Below are 18,110 nucleotides of genomic sequence, written 5' to 3' on the forward strand. Positions count from 1 at the left end.
AAGTCTTGATACTCGGTTGGTGATGTCAAGCATCCCCGAAGAGAGTGTTTCAAGCTTCAAATCAATTTTTTTCTGGTGCTCAGCGTTAGAACTGATAGCCTTCTCAAGGTTGCTGATTGTTTCCAGGATTAGTTCTAGTTGGTCAGGACCGGGATTCAGTTGTACATCACCGGAACATAGCAATAGTTTCGCGATGCATAGTGCAAGCAGAAGTGTTCTCATGCTGGGGAACCAACACCCAGCCTTCAGCCACATCAAGCCACAACTCTTCTGGGCATGTTTTCTGCAGTATTGAAGGAAACAGCCAATGCGAACGCGGTACGTGTTCAAATCAACACCCATAACAGCAATGCACGACAGCAAGTTTCACTGGGATCTGCGGCCAATTACAGCAAAGTTCAAGCTTGTATCAGGATAAAAGTTACTCACCTAGAAGAGAGCACAATCAAAGCTTAGTGCATGAAACACTTGGCCGCAGAATCCCGCATCCGTTAATTACGGCAGCCTTTAAGTAGGCGAGTGCGGTGTTGCCACCCGGAGCCACAGGAGCGGCCGTCGCTGTGAATCCTCGGAGATGAAACATCGGTAGGCGGTAGATCCGATATCAATAAAGCATCGGTGATATAATGGCCGCGTCACCAAGCTTGCAGGAAGAGCACGCGGCAACGGGCACTAGAAGAGAGCACAATCAAAGCTTAGTGCATGAAACGCTTGGCCGCAGAATCCCCGCAGATGTGGCGAATCTTGGTGGCTTTAGGTATTGATGTACTTACACGACGGCACAAGTCCAAAACGTCTTCGATGTACCTGGCGAAAGTTTCTCTTGCCTGCTGCGCCCGGGGGGCCAAATACGATCCGGCAACATGCACATGATGAAGGTATAAGGTGATGAAGGATAAGGGTGATGAAGGTATAAGAAGCAATGTTTCTTCGAAATAAAAACCAGTTGTAAGTCAGCGCTTGTCTCTTGTCCCAATGTTTTGCGCTGTTCCATCAAGAACATGCACATCGTCCCCCCTGCCGGTTGAGTGAACCGAGGCGGTTACGGCTGCCAGGCTTTGCTCAATCTCAACAGCCAGCGGCCGGTATAGGTTCAGCCGAGGCCCATACTGAGGGGTGGCAAATCCCCGGGGAGTTGTGCTCCCTTGGCATTGTCAGCGTTTTATTTGTATCAGCAGCGCTCACATAATCACGAAAAAAGCAAATAGGACAAAGCGCTTTCTTCCTTTTTCTCGATGGTGCGCGCTGTTGTTACAAACGGGTAGCAACAAACTAGCCCGGCAAATCATGTTATTTTGAGCGTGCCATGCGCGCGTTAACGCGTTGCCATTTGAGGCGGCAGGCCCAGAGTGGGTCTGGGCGCGTGGATTCTGGTAAAAAGAGAAGGGTCAGTTGTGCAGGGAAAGCGTTGCCCGCTGCTAATGGAAGGACGGCGTAACTGCGGATTACTAAAGGAAACGCAGCTAGCTGATTCTGTATTCCCCTCGTGCCTAGATGCATTGCCCAGCAGGAAACACGTTTGTGTCCGTTGCCGAAAAGAACATCCTGGCCTGGCAGCTGGGACGAGCAAGCCTGGGTTCTGGGGAATTCACCTTTAGACTCAAAAGAGAGAAAAAGTCTGTGAAAAGTAGCCAAATAAAAAGTTAGTAAAACCGAAACTTGGGAACAGACTAGTGGAAAACAGGTGTGGAAACGCCTAGTACGGAAAGGTCTAAAGACCGAGCACTACTCCGGAAGAGGCCGGAAAGTAGTAGGAGAAGGAAGAGTGTTAAAGCACCCAGTACTGCTCCGAACGCGACTGACACAAGTAGGGGTGCGGGAATGGCGTTAAAGTACCGACATCGAAAGCGGTTAGTAGCACGTCGAAGAATTCGTCAAGTGCTACATACCCTAAGGGAGGCAACATCTTCCATAGGATGCACCTAAGGAACTACATACTAAGCATGAATCCTCTAACATCCTCCCTAAACGAGGTTTGATTTATAACGCTGGATTAGGGTAAACGTTTACCCCAAGAAAAACGGAGCACTTGCGGGTGGCTGCGGGAGTTCATTTGGGGTAGATTTTCACCCTCCAAAAAAACGGAACAGTTACACAACGCGGCGGGAGGTGATATGGGGTAGATTTTCACTTCCAAATATGTGGAGCACTTACGATTGCTATAGGGAGCAGATGCTTACTGCAAAAATACGTTCATTTGCGGCTATTATGAGACCTTTTTACCGCGGCCTTTACCAATGCTATTAGGTTCGAATCAATTTCGCAATTACAGAGCGTCCATCGCCGTCACATGTGTTTCCTAATTTTCGTTCGGTAAGGCGTAACAACACTTTGATAGCTGAAACGCGTTTCCCAATCCCCAATGTTATGCTCGGGACTCTGGACGTGCATTTAAAAAATAATAATAGGCTTACCGCCCAAACATAATGAGTAAACAGGGTAAAGAGAGACGAGTGTGAATATGGGACAGGGCCATAAAAATGCAATTTTATTTGACAGAAAACCAAGCCATTTAAACTTTCATTCATGAGAGCGATGTGTCATTCACAAAAGCAATTTTCCACAGGAAACAGTCAACATGAAACTATGGTGAATAAAATGCTAACTGAGTTTGACCACCCGTGTGCATGGCAGGTCTTGCTTCAAAGCCACAAAAACATGCTTCAGAAACATCTGGCTCAACAAAAAGCCTTTCAGGTAAAGCACACAGATGAGACATTTTCCCAGGGGACTGCAGTTTAAAGAAAGCGATCTGTTAAAAACATTAATTTTTAGCATTGTGTGTACAAGAAGGTAAGACAAGACGATTGCGAATGGCTGCAGATTTTACATGTATGCACGAAAACAAAAATGATAATTACTCCTGGGAATGCTTAATTGAATAAAAGTGCCGAAATGCTATCTCCACTGGCAACAGCAAACACCAGTACAGAAATATAAGAAGACTAGCACGGAGCGCGCGAGCAGTGGTCTTGGCAACAGTTAACGCAGTACATCACTGACAATGCACTAACGATGCGTCGTTCGAACGCAGGCGTATAATCATGGCAATGACAAAAAGCAACGAATCCTTAAAACAGTGTATTTGCTCTAATACGCCAATTTGTTCGGTATAGCACACTCAAGCGCGGAACAATCTTTTGGACTGACTTTCTTTGGAATGGGAATGTAAACTGACCTCCTCCAATCCTGTGGCCACTGCAGTGTTGTCTAAATCTGCTGACATAATGTATAGACAACGTTAACAGCATCATGGTTGAGGTTTTGAAGCAACTCGGCGGGAATGCCATCAATTCCGCTACCTTTGTTCTTGACAAGCCTGGCTAAGGCCCATTCAACTTCACTCTTCAGGATGCCCGGCTCGGGATTGGTAATCACCACCGTCTTATGTTGGGTTTCCACATCCGAGTCCTTCTTGTACAGATCTTCTGTGTATTCCTGCCACCTCTTCATTATCTTTGAGGCTCCAGTGATGTCCCTGCCTTGTTTGTCCTTTATCACGCCCAGCTTAGCACAGAAGCTTCCTTTGATATATTTGATTGTCTTATACAGAGGTCTTGTGTTCCTCAATTGGCTGTTGTCTTCAACTGCTTGGCACTGTATGTTCAGGAAGGCATTCTTATCTCTCCTTGCTATTTTCTGAAAATCCGCATTGAGAACCTTGTATCTTTCTCCTTCCCCCATAACTTTTGCCATCCTCCTTTACTCAGCTATTTGCAAAGCCTCTTCAGATAACCAGTTTGCTTTCTTGCATTTCTTTTGCTTTGGAACTACCTATATCATATCGCGATATATTTGGAACTACCTATATTATATCACGAACATCAGTCCACATCTCTTCAGGCTCTCTGTCTTCTAGATCTAATTCTTGAAATCGATTCCTCACTTCCACAGCACATTCTAATGGAATTTGATCCAGATCATACCTGAAAGGCCTTCTAGTTTTCTGCATTTTCCTCAATCGAGGCTTAATTTAGGCAACAAGAAGCTGATGATCGGTGCCACAATCGACCCCAGGCCTTGTTTTTACTGCTTGTATAGCGCTTCTCCATCTCTGCCGGCAAAGAATATAATCAATCTGATTCCTGCACAGACCATCCGGTGAAGTCCATGTGTACAGGCGCCTGTTGTGCTGTTGATAATGAGTATTCCCTATGGTCAGGCTGTTTTCTTGACAAAACTCTACTAGCCTCTGCCCAGCTTCATTTGGGTCACCAAGACCGAACTTGCCTGTAATTCCGGATATTTCTTCACTCCCCACCTTAGCATTCCAGTCTCCTATGAGAAAACGGACGTCTGATGATGGAGTGCGGTGTAAAATGCATTGTAGGTCAGAATAAAAGCTCTCAACATCAGCTTCTTCAGCAGTAGTGGTTGGTGCATAGACTTGGATAACTGTTATGTTGAAAGGGTGACCTTGGATCCGAAGTGAAATCATTCGGTCGTTTTTGGGGTTGTACCGTAGCACTGCTTTGCTCATTCTTCTGTTTATTATGAAAGCGACCCCATTCCTTCTCCTGGATTCTTGCCCACAATAAAAGACATAATGTTGCCGGAATTAAATTCTCCCATTCCGGTCCACTTGAGCTCGCTGATAGCCAAGATATCAATGCTCAATCTGTCCATTTCTCGCTTGATTACATCCAGTTTACCTTGCGTCATAGATCTTACATTCCATGCTGCTATGTGATATATCTCTTTGTAACACCGGACTTTCCCGTTGCTTCCCGACGCATCCACAACTGAGCGTTTCTTTTTGGCTTTAGCCCAGCCGCTTCATTCGTCCTGGAGCTACTAGGAATCGCCCTTTGTTCATCCCCAGTAACATGTGGGACGCCTTCCAACCTGGGGGGCTCATCTTCCGGCGCATATCATTAATGCTATTGTGACTGGTCATAGGGTTTTCTTGGCAGGAAATACTGGAGCGGGTTGCCATTACCTTCTACAGTGAATCACAGTTTGTCAAAACTCTCTGCCGTGACCTGTCTATCTTGGGTGACCCTACAGAGCAGAGCTCACGATTTCATCGAGTTTCTCAATCCCCTCCGCCTTGACAAGGCAGTGATCCATGAAGGGGCTCATTACTTGACCTCATATTTGTCAGTGAAAGTGTCGAGTCCCTGCCGAGCATCGTGGAACCTCTGCCAGGCATCTCTGATCACCCGATCGTTAGCATGACATTGAGTTGGTCATTTCAAAACGGCTGTTTCAAGATAGCGCGACTTTAACACGGCTGACGACACGACTATTCTTTATGAATTAAACCTACGCTATGGAAACTTCGTTACATGTATCAAGAACCCATCGGTAACTGTTAATGAACTTTGGTTGGAATTTAAAACTATGGTTGAAAAATAAATTAACCAGTATGTACCACTAAATAATAAAAGAAGGAGAACAAACAACTCTTGGATAACAAGGAAAGTCATTCAAGTAAAGAGGAAACTTGAACGACGAAAGAAAGCTTTACTCGATACACATAATTCATCAATATTGAATGACATTACCCTTTGAGTGCCGAGTTGAGGCATCTTATAAAAATCTAAAAACACAAATATTATAATTTCAGTCTGAAGAAATGCCGGTGTCAATCCCCAGATACGTTTCGGAGGCAGTTAACTCCATCTAACAAGTATGTTTCCGAAGTAACAACAGAAAACGGTAGTTTTACGAACAAACAAGAAATATCGAATTGTTTAAATCACTATTTCTCCAGTGTTTTTACCAAAGATAGTCATCAAATTGTAGAATACCAAATTACAACTCAACATATACCAGTCGGCGATGTTGATTTGACGACCGAAGGAATCCTAATGCAGTTGCTTAACCTGAAAGTAACAAAAACTATTGGTTTCGATGAAATAACGAATGTTTTTCTCAAGTCATGTGCCGAATGGACGGCTACTCTTACTAATATTCTTACCTCTTACTAATATTCCAAAAATCCTTGTCCTCTGGTTCACTCCCGAAGGACTGGCGAATAAGTAAAATAATCCCCATATTGAAAAGTGGGAACCCGAAACACGTGTCCAAATACTGACCAATTGCACTCACGTGTCGTGCTTGTAAGATGTTGGAGCACATTGTTTCCAAACACATTCGTATACATTTAGAAAGTAACAACTTCTTCAGTGATTGCCAGCACGGCTTCAGGCAACGATTGTAGACTGTCGTGCAACTAATAGAAACTGTGCACGATATCAGTGAGGCATTGGACCACCGAAATCAAGTATATATAAGGTTCCTTGATTTTAAAAAGGCGTTTAACTGTTATCTATAAAACATGGATATTTAAGCTAAGAGGTATTTTGGGAAACAATAATGTTGTGCGGTGGATAGAAGCTTTTATTGATGAGAGGCACCAATTTGTCAGTATTGAGGGGAACAGGTCCGACACATGTAGAGTGGGATCAGGTGTGCCGCAAGGCTCAGTCCTTGGCCCCCTTTAGTTCCTGTTGTGTGCGAACAAAGCTGATTAAAAATTCATGTGTGAAAGCAAAGCTCTTCGTAGATGACTGAATATTTATTTATACAGAAGTGAAATCAGTGGCCGACCAAGTTAGACTTAACGAGCAGTTTTCAAGAATAAATGACTGGTGCACAGCCTGGCAAATGTCCTTAAACTTGAAACAGTCAGTATATAGGACCATTTCCCATAAGCACCAACCTCAGCAATATACGTACACATTACTAGAACACTCCCTTAGCAAAGGTCACAGAATATAGCTACCTAGGTGTTACGCCTATTTCTAATCTTGACTGGACTATGCATATAATTAAATAACATAATAGGGAAGGCAAATCAAACATTAGGATACTTAAGACGATCGCTCAGACCTGCCACACCGGAAACAAAACTAATAGCTTACAAAATGATAGGGCGGCCAGTGTTGTAATATGCGTGTGAAGTCTGGGACCCTCTCACTAAGTGTCTAACATCAAAACGAACCAGTGCACAGACGTGCACTGCGTTTAATTTTTTTGAAGTGCAGAAGAGAGGAACACATTTTCCCATTGTATAGTAGAGCTGACGTACCTCCACTAGAGGTCCGCAGAAAGATAAAAAGATTGAATCCGTTGTATAGTATTATAAATAACAAGACACTCATTGACAAACGCAAATACATCAATGAAACTCTGTCACGTATAACTCGAAATAAGCACTTCAGAACCGTAAAAGAGCGAAAGTTCTCAAGAAATTGTTTTACACATTCCTTTTTTTTTTTTTTTTTTTGCTAACAGCGCACGATTGGAACAAGCTCCCAGAACCAGCAGTTAAGGCTGAGAGTCGTGAAGCATTCTCATCGTTGATTCTCGATGTTTTTAAAAGCGAAAATATTGCTGGTTACTGAGGTTTACTACACTATGGTTTTGCTGCACTGCTTTACATTCCTTGTTCTTCAGGTTCTCATATTTGGTTGAGAAACGTTTCCTCAGATATGTTTAAGTATTGTGCATTTTGTACTGTTGTTGCCATCCCGCTTACAAATAGATTTTTGAATACCATTTGCGGTATTTTTGCAATGTTTTTTTTCCTTTCCTTTCCCATATTAGGCCTTATGTAACCACTCCTATTGTGGCCCTATTTGGGCTAATAGTATCTGTAAATAAATACAATAAATAAAGGCAAAAACACGCTGCTTGAGACAAGACTGGGTTTCAAGCATAGCCTTCAGGGCTGTCATATCAAAGCAGACATATTTCGCAGATCAGGAGCGCGACAAAACCCACACAAGAACTCAGGCTCCCTCCGCGGCGGCCGTCGATGCGTGACCCCTTTGCGTTTCCGCTCATCAGATGGCGCGGCGGCCGCCGTTAGCCCGGCGGCCCGAGCAGCGCAACGCGAAGCGCTTACGGCTTGCCTGGCAAATCGAGTAGTTTGCCTTAAAATTGTGACATGCATTGCGTTGCTCATAGTTTTGCCACTCTTTAGGGCTCTATTCAGACATTGGGGAGAGGCTATAATTGAACGGAATGAACTCGAGAAAGCACGAGCGACGAAGCTACCTAGCTGGAACATACTTTCACTGCCGCTCTTTGCGTGCAGTAATTGCTGAAAACAAGAAATAAGCAAAGGAAACTGCTTCTCTGAGTAGTGTAAGCGTATTCATTGTGAGGCACAAAGAACGCAAACACATATTTCACTTGGTCAACACCCCTTTACAACCGACGAGCTTTCTTAGTCGTAATGGCGACTTTTACACATGCATGGTTTCATAGGCGGCGGTTCACATGCTTCGCATTAAAATCAATGCGCGTTACGATAAAAAAAATACAAGACTTGGCACGTGAACGGGGGCTTGTGCTGATCGCAACCCAGCCGCGTTAGACTACAGTCATCCAGGACCATTCCAAAATAGGTCGCCACATTCCTCATCAAGTGAAAGCGAATATGACTCATTTGCAACTCTTATAAAGTGCAGCATCTTCCTGCTGGGTTGCCTCAGGCTTCCTTCTGTGAAGCACCGATATGTGGTCAAATATGCACCGGAACAGCTACTACTGGAGCTTCTGAACTTATGACACAACTGTCAACCTGCGCGCTTGCCGACTTTATATACTACATATCGAGCTAAGCAGTCCTCTACAGAACCTCTGTAGTAGCTGTGTTCATCACTCGTTTGTTCAGGAAGGAACAATGGAAACGAAGCAATTTCTGACAACCTAGCCTCAATTTCACTTTGCAATGCATATCGTTCGAACAGAGGTAGCTTAAGCTAGCTCTGTTCAAGCGATATGTCTTTTCAGCGGTATTCAATATTTCTTCCACATTTACAAGTACAGCACTTAGTTCCCCTTGACCACTTTCACGCAGTGCTGTTTTTATAGGTATGTACAAGCTCAGCAGGCGAAATATCTGCGATAAATTCACGACAGTAGGATGGGATTCGTCCCCTCAAGTGAACCTGCTAAGCTAAAATGCTGCTGAAAACGAAAAGCAGCATTATAGAGTAAACGTGCGCATCTGTAACTTTAAAGGCAAACTGAAACAAAGCCATTCTGTTACCCCAACGGATCGTGGTTAAGCTGGACGGTCAATATGTAAATTGCGCCCTTGTCGAATAGGTAACTGATAATGTGTAGGGTCGATGACAATGGGACACGCATGGACTCCGTTGTCATTTGCGAGGCAAACAGCTTCGTACCCTTTTCGACTGCGTTTTTCTCAGTCGTGTTCGAAAGGTTTCGAAAGGTGCTTCGGACAATTTGGGAAGAAGCTAGGAATGACATCGTCTTTCATTGCCCATTTTTCAAGTGGTATTGTCACCAAATTGCCACAAATGTTGTGCTTTAACACTTTCGAAACATCCTCATCTTGGAAATGGAGGTCGCAAATTGAACACGAGCTCGAAAGCTTTTTGTCCTGCCTTGGTACTGCGCGTTCCCATAGCTGCAGGCTTCCAGAGTTGCGGGGTGGCCTGAAAAAAAATATTGCCTTCTCTCCAACAGATTGCACAGAACCGTAACCGTTTTTACAACCCGGCACGAAACAGCGCGGCATGATTTACTGTCACACACTGCGCGACAACCGCGCATACAAAAGCAAACGTTCCCAGACGTGCACGCTGCCGCAGGACAAGCCCGGCACCCACCTTGACGTGCTGTTCGCTACGTTCGCTGCGCCTAGTAGCACGTTGGTGTCAAAAACAACGTTGTGCTGCTATTCGCCGGGCCACGGCCCGTCTGGAGCCATGCACGAGCGCTTTGAAAAAAGCGCGCGCCGCTGCGTTCAGTGCGGCTGTGTCCGGGCAAACTGTAGGCTCCCTATTCTCCCTAGGAAACATGTAGGCTCCCTAGGCAAACTGCGTAGCGCGCGCCCACGCGCGAAGCGCAACGAAGAAGCGTCAGGCGGCGCGCCGGAATTTGAGAACTGGAAAAGTATCTAGTAACGTTGCACAACAACGTCGAGCCAAAACAAAACAAAACCCAGCACACCGTTCACGACGTCCACTCATGTGAACAACTAGCGCAGACGTCGTTTGATTCCCAGTAGCACTTGGAAACTGTTGGAGGCAGACGCGAAGGTGCCGCCGCTCACATGTTCATTCCAAAATATTGACCGCAGTGGCCGAGCTCGCCATGAAGGAGCGATTTGAGGACGTTAGGCCTGCACCTACGTAGCGCCCGCGTCACTCGGTGAGACAACATCTTTAGCGTCACTCGCGCAGGCGTCTTTGCACTCCCAATCTCACGTCGAACTCGGATGAAAACACGAAAACGCCGCTCACGATCTCAGCAGAGGCCGTAGTCAAACCGTGCAGCCTACCGGGCTGCATTCAGTGGCGCGATTCGAGATGTCAGGATTATTAAGGAGGCTTGCCGCTCTACGCCAGCTTTTTTACCAATTTTCTTCAGGTTATGGGATATTTGGTACAGGTACGGCAGAACGGCAACCATTTTGTTCGATTGACGCGTTGCATCTTAGAGAAAAAGCTGGCGTAGACGTTGATTTTCAGACCCACTGCGCCGGTCGAGCCTGTGTGTAAGGCCGCATTGAAAAGCGACTCGCGCGTGGAGTCAAGCTGGCGGTCGAACCCCCGCGCGTCGAGGCCAAGGAGCCAGCGTTTTTTTTTTCTCCTTTTGTCCCCTCTTCTTGGGCGCGGGCGCGCGCGAGGCTTGGTTTGTTTTGTCCCTTCGCCCCGAGGCGTCGCCAAGAAGCGAACAGCAGACGCATCCAATTATCAGCCGGGAACAACAGCGGCACGCTTCTGCGAGCCACTTTACGGCCGGCTCGTCCAGCGATGTCCCGCCGTGGCGCCAAGCATGGGTGCAGGGAGACGCCGTTAATGAAGCTTTTTGCACTGCCACAAGCGCTCACTAAATGTCCTGCAGAAGGCGACAATAGGCGCGACCCTCGGCCCTCCCAAGTAGGCAATCAGCCCAGCGGCCTCCCGCTGTGTCGCGAGACATTGGGTCCGAGCGACGGCGACTGTACACTGCTTTGGGACAGTGCCCCCCCCCCCCCCCCCTTTTCCTCGAACGGGACGGCTGAGTGGCCTGGTCTCCAGATCCCTCGCGGCGTTTCTTTCACAAAGAAGCCAGCTGCAAGGTCGCTTCGCAAACACGCTGAAGAGGGGAAGCAAAGACAGGCGCCGTGTGAGAGGGTTTGGGGTCCAGCGAGTGGAGAGAGTGTGTGTTTTGAATGTTGTATTTTTATTTGACGTAATTAAGGATCTGGGTCCGAGATTATTCCCAACCCACTGGGGTTGTGGCATGTTTTTAAATAATTTGATTGGCTGCTTCATTTTCGGGGCGGATCACCTAAGGTGACCGCCCTTAGGTGTTTGTTGATGTCTGGTATCAAAAAGCGGTCCTCGGACCATGTTCGACAGTCAAGTTTGAGGCTCCGTGCTTAGCACGTATTTACAGTCCCTAGGCTTTAACCGAAATGCTCGGTAGAAAAGTAAGGGCTTGTAGAGTGACTTCTCTGTGTGAGAGTCTATTTTGTCTTAAGTTGCAGTTGTCTGTGTGACTCTTGTTACTGTAACTTACAGTTTGCCAATGTAAACAATTTTGCTTCTGTAAATATATATCTCCTCCTGACCATCATCAGATCATCGTCTTCTGCTTCTCTACCTGCCGAACACGAACCTAACATCACTCTGTGCAACAAAGTAAACAAAACGGAAATGAAAAATGACTATACAATTACGCACCGAGACCCTTTTGAGGCCTGTGAACAGGGCGTTATTTACTCCATTTCTCTAGCTGGTGGTAAAGCAAACATAGGCCAAACAGGAAGATGTTTAAATGAAAAACGTATGGAACACAAGAATGACCTATCTTGGGCGCCGCTGAGAAATTTGCCTTCCCACTGCCGCGACTATGACAGAAAAATATTTCCTGATTTGAAAAAAACAACAATCCTGGAAAAACATAAGAACCAACTGACGCGCGGAACTGTTGAAGCCGCCTTCCTTTCAGGCATTAGGGAGGGTTGCGTCACCACACCTTCCATCTCACTAGATAAAAAGGAAATCATTTTTCTCTCTGGTTTTATCTGTCTACTGATTTTTAACGACACTCTTCATATGTTGCTCTTTTTTGTTCTAGCCGTGTTATTTGTTGGCACTCATCCCTCGTTCCGCTAATCTTTTCACCGTACCATGTTCTAACATCATTGCGCCGTTAATTCTCTTTTTCCGCTCTTTTTGCATTTGTCATTCTTGTGCCTTCTCAACCCTGTTTTTCCATCTTTTTGACATTTGTGCTGGATCATGATTGAATTCATTGTCTAGTGGTATTTAGCCATGATGCATCTTTTGATATCCTAAAAAACATATGATTACCAGTTCGATAGCGCAGCCTCACTGTCACTTTTATTATTCCCTTGCTGGCTTTTTACCCAGCGTCTGTATAATAAGTACAGGCTTCAGTTTTTCTTGAAATAAAGTTGAATGTTCAGCGGTCTGTCCTATCTCCTTCTCTTTTTTCCTGATTGTGTGCGCGCCGCTGATACAAATGAATCGCAAACAACTAGCGGTCAGATCGTGTTATTCAAGCTTTTTTTATTCGACAGTGGTTTTAGGCAGAAACGAAAATTCAACAAAACGTTCAACTTGTAGCATCCAAACGACTGGACCATATAATATAGGTGTGCCCAGTGTATGCGTGCGAAAGGAATGTGCTAGCCGCTTCCTTGAAGCGTTTGGACAAGAGGCCTCTAATGGAGAAACTGCTGCTGCGCGCTTGGAAGGACAAGGGGAAGGGTGGCCAGGCAGTGCGGGCTCTTGCCGTTTTTCTTTTTTGTGCGCCACTGGACTTGAACAGCGCTAGTAAATGCAAGCTGCCATGCCTGTATATATATTTCACATTCCTTCTCCCACATCGTCACCCATCATGATCTTCTTTCTTCTCCCCTTCCCCTTCCCCAGTGCAGAGTAGCAGGCCAGATTTTAATCATTCCAGCCAACCTCTCTGCCTTTTCTTTCAATAAATCCATCTATCTATCCAGTCAGGGCATTCCAAGTTGGTAAAAGATGGCGCAACCGTACAGTCTCTTCGCGTTGGTCTAGTCAAGTCATGCTTCCATCTGATCGAGGAAAGCCTGAAATGCCAATTTTCCAGGCTTAGAGAGGCAGGTGCTCCTTATGTGATGATAGGAATGTTATGCGAGAGGATGGTTCCTAAAACGAAGTTGAGTAGAACCGACAGTTGGCCTAGTTGGTATATGATAAGAGTAGATACACAGAGCAAAATGAACAGGAAGAAACAAAGAAATAAGGTGCCTTGCTTATGATTATTTCTTCATTTCGTCCTATTAATTTTGCGGCTTGTATCTACTAGTAAACTTAATTTTAAAAAAGAGCGTAAAACAGCAAAGCGCCTGAAAACCATGTATCTCATCGTCTGAAGAAAGTGGGTGCAAATTTGAAGTTGACCTTGTGTTTTCTTCTCGCAGAAAATCAGGTAATATTTGCTGCTCTCTACAAGAAAGGCGTGAGTCCCTATTAGGAAGGAAGGCCGATATTGAATATTCTATTAACCACGCTGAAAGGAGGGTGGACTGCGACATAGGCGTTGTATTCCGAATTCCCCTGTTTTGCGGGGCGTGGTATGTTGGTCAGACAGGGCGTTGTTTAAATGACCGCCTGACTTTAATGCCCTGGATAAAGCAAGCGGCTGGAACCTAGCTGTGCACTGTAGACAACGAGAACACATGAGGAACCCTTTGATCCATCAAGCATCTATGATTTTCAAACATATGGATACGGCCGTAAAAAAATTAGTAAAAGGAGGAGGAAGATGAGGAGGAAAGGCCGGCAGGTTAACCAGTTAAAGAAACCGGTTTGCTACCCTGCACTGTGGGAAAAAGGTGAGTGGATATAAAAGTTGTGGGTAAGAAAGGGATGGGTGAATCAGTACAGGCGCGTCAACATTGATAAGGGGGATTTTCTGCTTGCGTTAGCAAACGTTTGTTCTCACTAGTTAGTCTTGAATTTACCCTTCTTGATAGCATGCTTTCCAAACTGCAACATTGAAACTGTGATGACACAGCGTTGCTTTGTACTGTTTTTCGGTGCGTTTCATTTCGCAGGAAAATGTATCAATTTCACGTGTGCGCAATACTTTGTCAGTTGAAAGTCGGCGCTCGCGTCGTTGTACTTGTTCCGCCTTTGTCTTTTTCGCGCTGTTTCAATATGGACAACTCTAGACATAAGACATAACGGCAAGGGTTTGGTTAGTACAAGATGACACTTCCGGGAGGCCGCAAGTACAAGGCTGAAATTACTGTGGTAAAGCTGATAAAAGAGCTTGAGGCTAGCAATTTTTCTGAGTTGGCAGTTGAGCAAGTGAGAACGTTCTGTTGTGGACTGTGTTCTTCGGTAACAAGAAAATACAATCCTCCCTACTAATCAGCGAACATGTTGAAGTTTCTGCACGAGGTTTTTAAAGCCTCATCTAAGTGGGGCTTCTGTTTCGCCAGTGTATTCCGATTTTGCGCATTGAGCAATTAGCTTGTAGATTACACTATTAGTATTGCAAGTATAGTCACCTTTAATTATGGTAGTGAAGTTGGATGCACTGCTTAAGGCTGTTAAGAATGTTGTCATCAGTGCACAAACTTTGCAGTGCAATTTATTACACAGGTGGCACCCAGCCTGTACAGTGGGGCTAATTCTAAATGGAGGTAGAATATCGCGCTAGATCTCCAAGTCGGGCTTCTGAGAAACAGATTGTAATTATATTTGTCTAGCAAGTCTGCCAATTTCTACTGCTCGGTCGATACTTCCATGGGCCAAGAAGTTAGCTGGTTGCATTACAGTCCTGTACACAGTTAAATAAGGTACATTTATTGATTTGTCAAGTACACCCGGCTCTATTGATGGTGTTTGGCAAGGGTAGGGGGTGAAAATGGTTGACACGAAAAAATATTGGAAAAGTAGTAACAAGCAAACACAGTCAAAAGCAATTTGCAGACTCTACGCAAAAAAAAAAAAAAGGCAGAGCACAGAAGGCAAATACACAGTTCTCCCTTTCAAAGAAAAATAGCTATCAGACCTCCTGAAGCTCTCCTCTCCATGCGGATTGGAGCCGCAGTGAGAGTAATCAACTGAGCAGCTCTACTCGAAATCATGCTTTCCTTCAGCAGCTACAAAACTGCGCCAGCGCTTCGAACTTGCATCACATTCAGAACACAATACATATCACATTTCACACACTGCACTAGCCTCAACAACGCATTCTGGCAGTGGTCTTTAATAAAGAGCGCATGGACAAAAAAGAAAAAAAGAATGTTCGGAACAAATAAGCCAAGGTTTTACTCAAGAAGCTAGACAAAACCAAGATAAGAATTTTACTAGACCATATAGATGTACCATATAGATGTATCAAAGCTGAAGATTTAGGGTTACACTTTGAGAGGTTTTACTTAGATAGGAATATCAAATATTCAATGGGTAGCATCACGGATGAGCATGGCGTGATATCCAGTCGTTCGTTCCTTCCCATAAGACAGCACCTAACTATTACAACTAAGCAGAGTGGTAGCGCACGAAGAATTTTTCGGTCAAAGTGCTTGCGAACTTTGCGAACTGCAAGTCTTTTTTAACTTTCAGCGTCTAATACTGTCAATTTGCAACCTTGTGTCTCACATTTATAGTTTTATGTCATAGGCGCTTGTAGACATTGGTTCCGCACGCTGAATCGTTATGCATGATACTTTAATGCACTGTATTTAGGGATAGACGAAGTAATCCTTTTAGGTGGTGTAGATGTAATTTCGCTATGTGTCAAATCTAAAATTACCTTTAAGTAGTGATATACCCTAAACACATTCGCCGATAAACTTCATCGCTCAAGCTCATACCGTAGTCGCTCCTAGTCCATTTTGTTTCTTTTAAAGTTATGTGGAAAAAGTAAATCACTCTCACATTCGTCTGAGTAGATTAAGAAGCACTAAGCTTGAAGAAGTACGCGATGCCCGTCAATTTAGAAGCGCTACCTGAGTGTTGTCATTGGCTTCTTGAATGCGGATTGGCCGCACATGACGCTTCAAACAACGGATGAGTCACTCAATTCTATAAAGCAGAGCGGAGGACGAGGGATGTGTGTAGATAGATTGTGAATATGAGCGCGATCCCACGGCAGTTTACAACAATTCTATTTAAACATCGAAAAGGATAATATGATCAGATCTAACAATGAATACTGAAGTAGGAAGTGGGCATGCGCTATAACATTGAGTATTGTTTGACAATCGCTACAAATGCGCCAAATGTCTTAAAAGCCAGCCAGATCCGGAGGTAATGCACACAATCCGCCAGTTCAGCAGAAAAACTGGTATGACAATCAGTTGTTTTTCTCTGATAGGATATCGGCGAGTTGAAGGCCCAGCTGCAAAGGTCTTATCTCTCCCCGTACAATTTGCTTAACTACGGAGCTTTCGGGAAAAATGCAGTGCTTGGCAGCTAAGGAGACTTTCGTGGCTGCGGTGGCCGCTGAGGAAGTGCCGCAGGATGCATCGTTAGCGATAACAGTCGCATACCCCAACTGTAAGGCATGGAGCGCTGTTGCAGCCACACAAATATCGTAAGCTATTCCACATATGACAACGTGCGTTATATTTCTCACCTTCAGCTCTGCGTCAAGAATTGTTGCGTTGCGATTGTCGTTATCCCAGAAGGCCGAGTAGCTGTCAACATCTGGATCCGTGCCTTTTCGGATTAACAGTGAGTTCTCAGCTACCCTCAATTGATGGTGCAGCTGTGATCCCCACGTACCCTGCACGCAGTGCGTCGGCCATAGAGTCTGCAGAATGATTTCAGAGGTACGGTTGTTGTCAACAAACGCCACGTTATCAAAAACGCGGGCTTCCTCAGCTCTTACTGGGCTTCTGGAATGAAATGTTCGGCTGTCTTTGTTTTCAAAAAATGAAATGTGATTTTGCGGGTGCCAGTTCATAGTATACACCACCACCTCCCATGAGGGATTTTCTGCGAGGTCATTGATCACGGGAACAATGCGTTCAGGGTCTCGACTGTCAGTGAGATTTTTCACTGAAAGGCTTCCAGTGATGAAATCGTTCTGGACGTCGACAACAAGTAAGGCAAACCTCGGGGAAAGTATCTTTTCAATCCATGATGCCCACATTATTTTAAACTCTGAGATATCTATCCCTTCATTATGATCACGGTCGAAAGTGCTGAAAAACAGTAGAGCAGCTGCTTCTGTTTCGTCCGTTGCTTCTGAATCAATGTCAGTAAAAAGTGATTGCAGAAGGCTTAGAAAATCTCCCTGCGACAAGTAATTCCCTTGCTGCCCAGTCGTCTGATAGAACCACTCCACGGGTGTCTTGAATTGACTCCCGAGGTCCAGCTTTTCCATCAGCGTAGAGGTTTTCAAATCGGAGTCCCTGTCCTGGTGACCTGTAAAAAAAAAAAAAACACATCAGGTGATGGAGAGGACTAGCTGAATGAACCCTCCGGTTTACTATGCTGTCTCCGCTTTCTGGAGTGATTTTGAAAAGACGCAGCCACACTGATTTGAGAAGCGCTGCCTGAAATTTCTGTCAAATTAAGTTTATGAAGCGATGGCAAACGCACTAGCTCTGTTTTTGAGGCATTCCAGACATGTAAAGCCGTAATTCAAAGTATCATAGCTTAGAAATACTGCTACTTTATTACTTAGAAAGAATAATTGCACAGCTTTATAGAGCTGTGTAATTTGTAAAACATGGCCTAGACCCCTCGTAAATATTGTTAAACTTGCACGAAGGGCCAAGAACTCATTAGACGACAGTCTAGGAAACAAATAAAGCAAAATTAGATGTGTTTAGTCCGTACGAACAACAAGCAGAGAAATGGTAATATGCTAAAATTGATCTCATGTAAAATAAACAAACTTGTTTACGCAAGTAAATTGTCTTGTAAAGGTCTTGTGTTCAGGTAAGGTTCAGTAAAGGTCTTGAGTTCAGCGCCGACGTACTACATGGCGATCATGTCCGCGATCGTTTTGTTAAGGCGCTCCGTAAGGCCATTGGTCTGGGGATGGTACGCAGTTGTTCGTCGATGGCTTGTATGACTGCATTCCAGGATGGCTCTCTTCAACTCTGCCGTAAATGCTGTTCCCCTGTCCGTGATGAGCACTTCTGGGGTACCGTGTCGCAA

The sequence above is a fragment of the Amblyomma maculatum genome, chromosome 10 (genome assembly GCF_055883805.1).
Source record: "Amblyomma maculatum isolate TAMU_Amacu chromosome 10, ASM5588380v1, whole genome shotgun sequence".
Lineage (NCBI taxonomy): Eukaryota > Metazoa > Arthropoda > Arachnida > Ixodida > Ixodidae > Amblyomma > Amblyomma maculatum.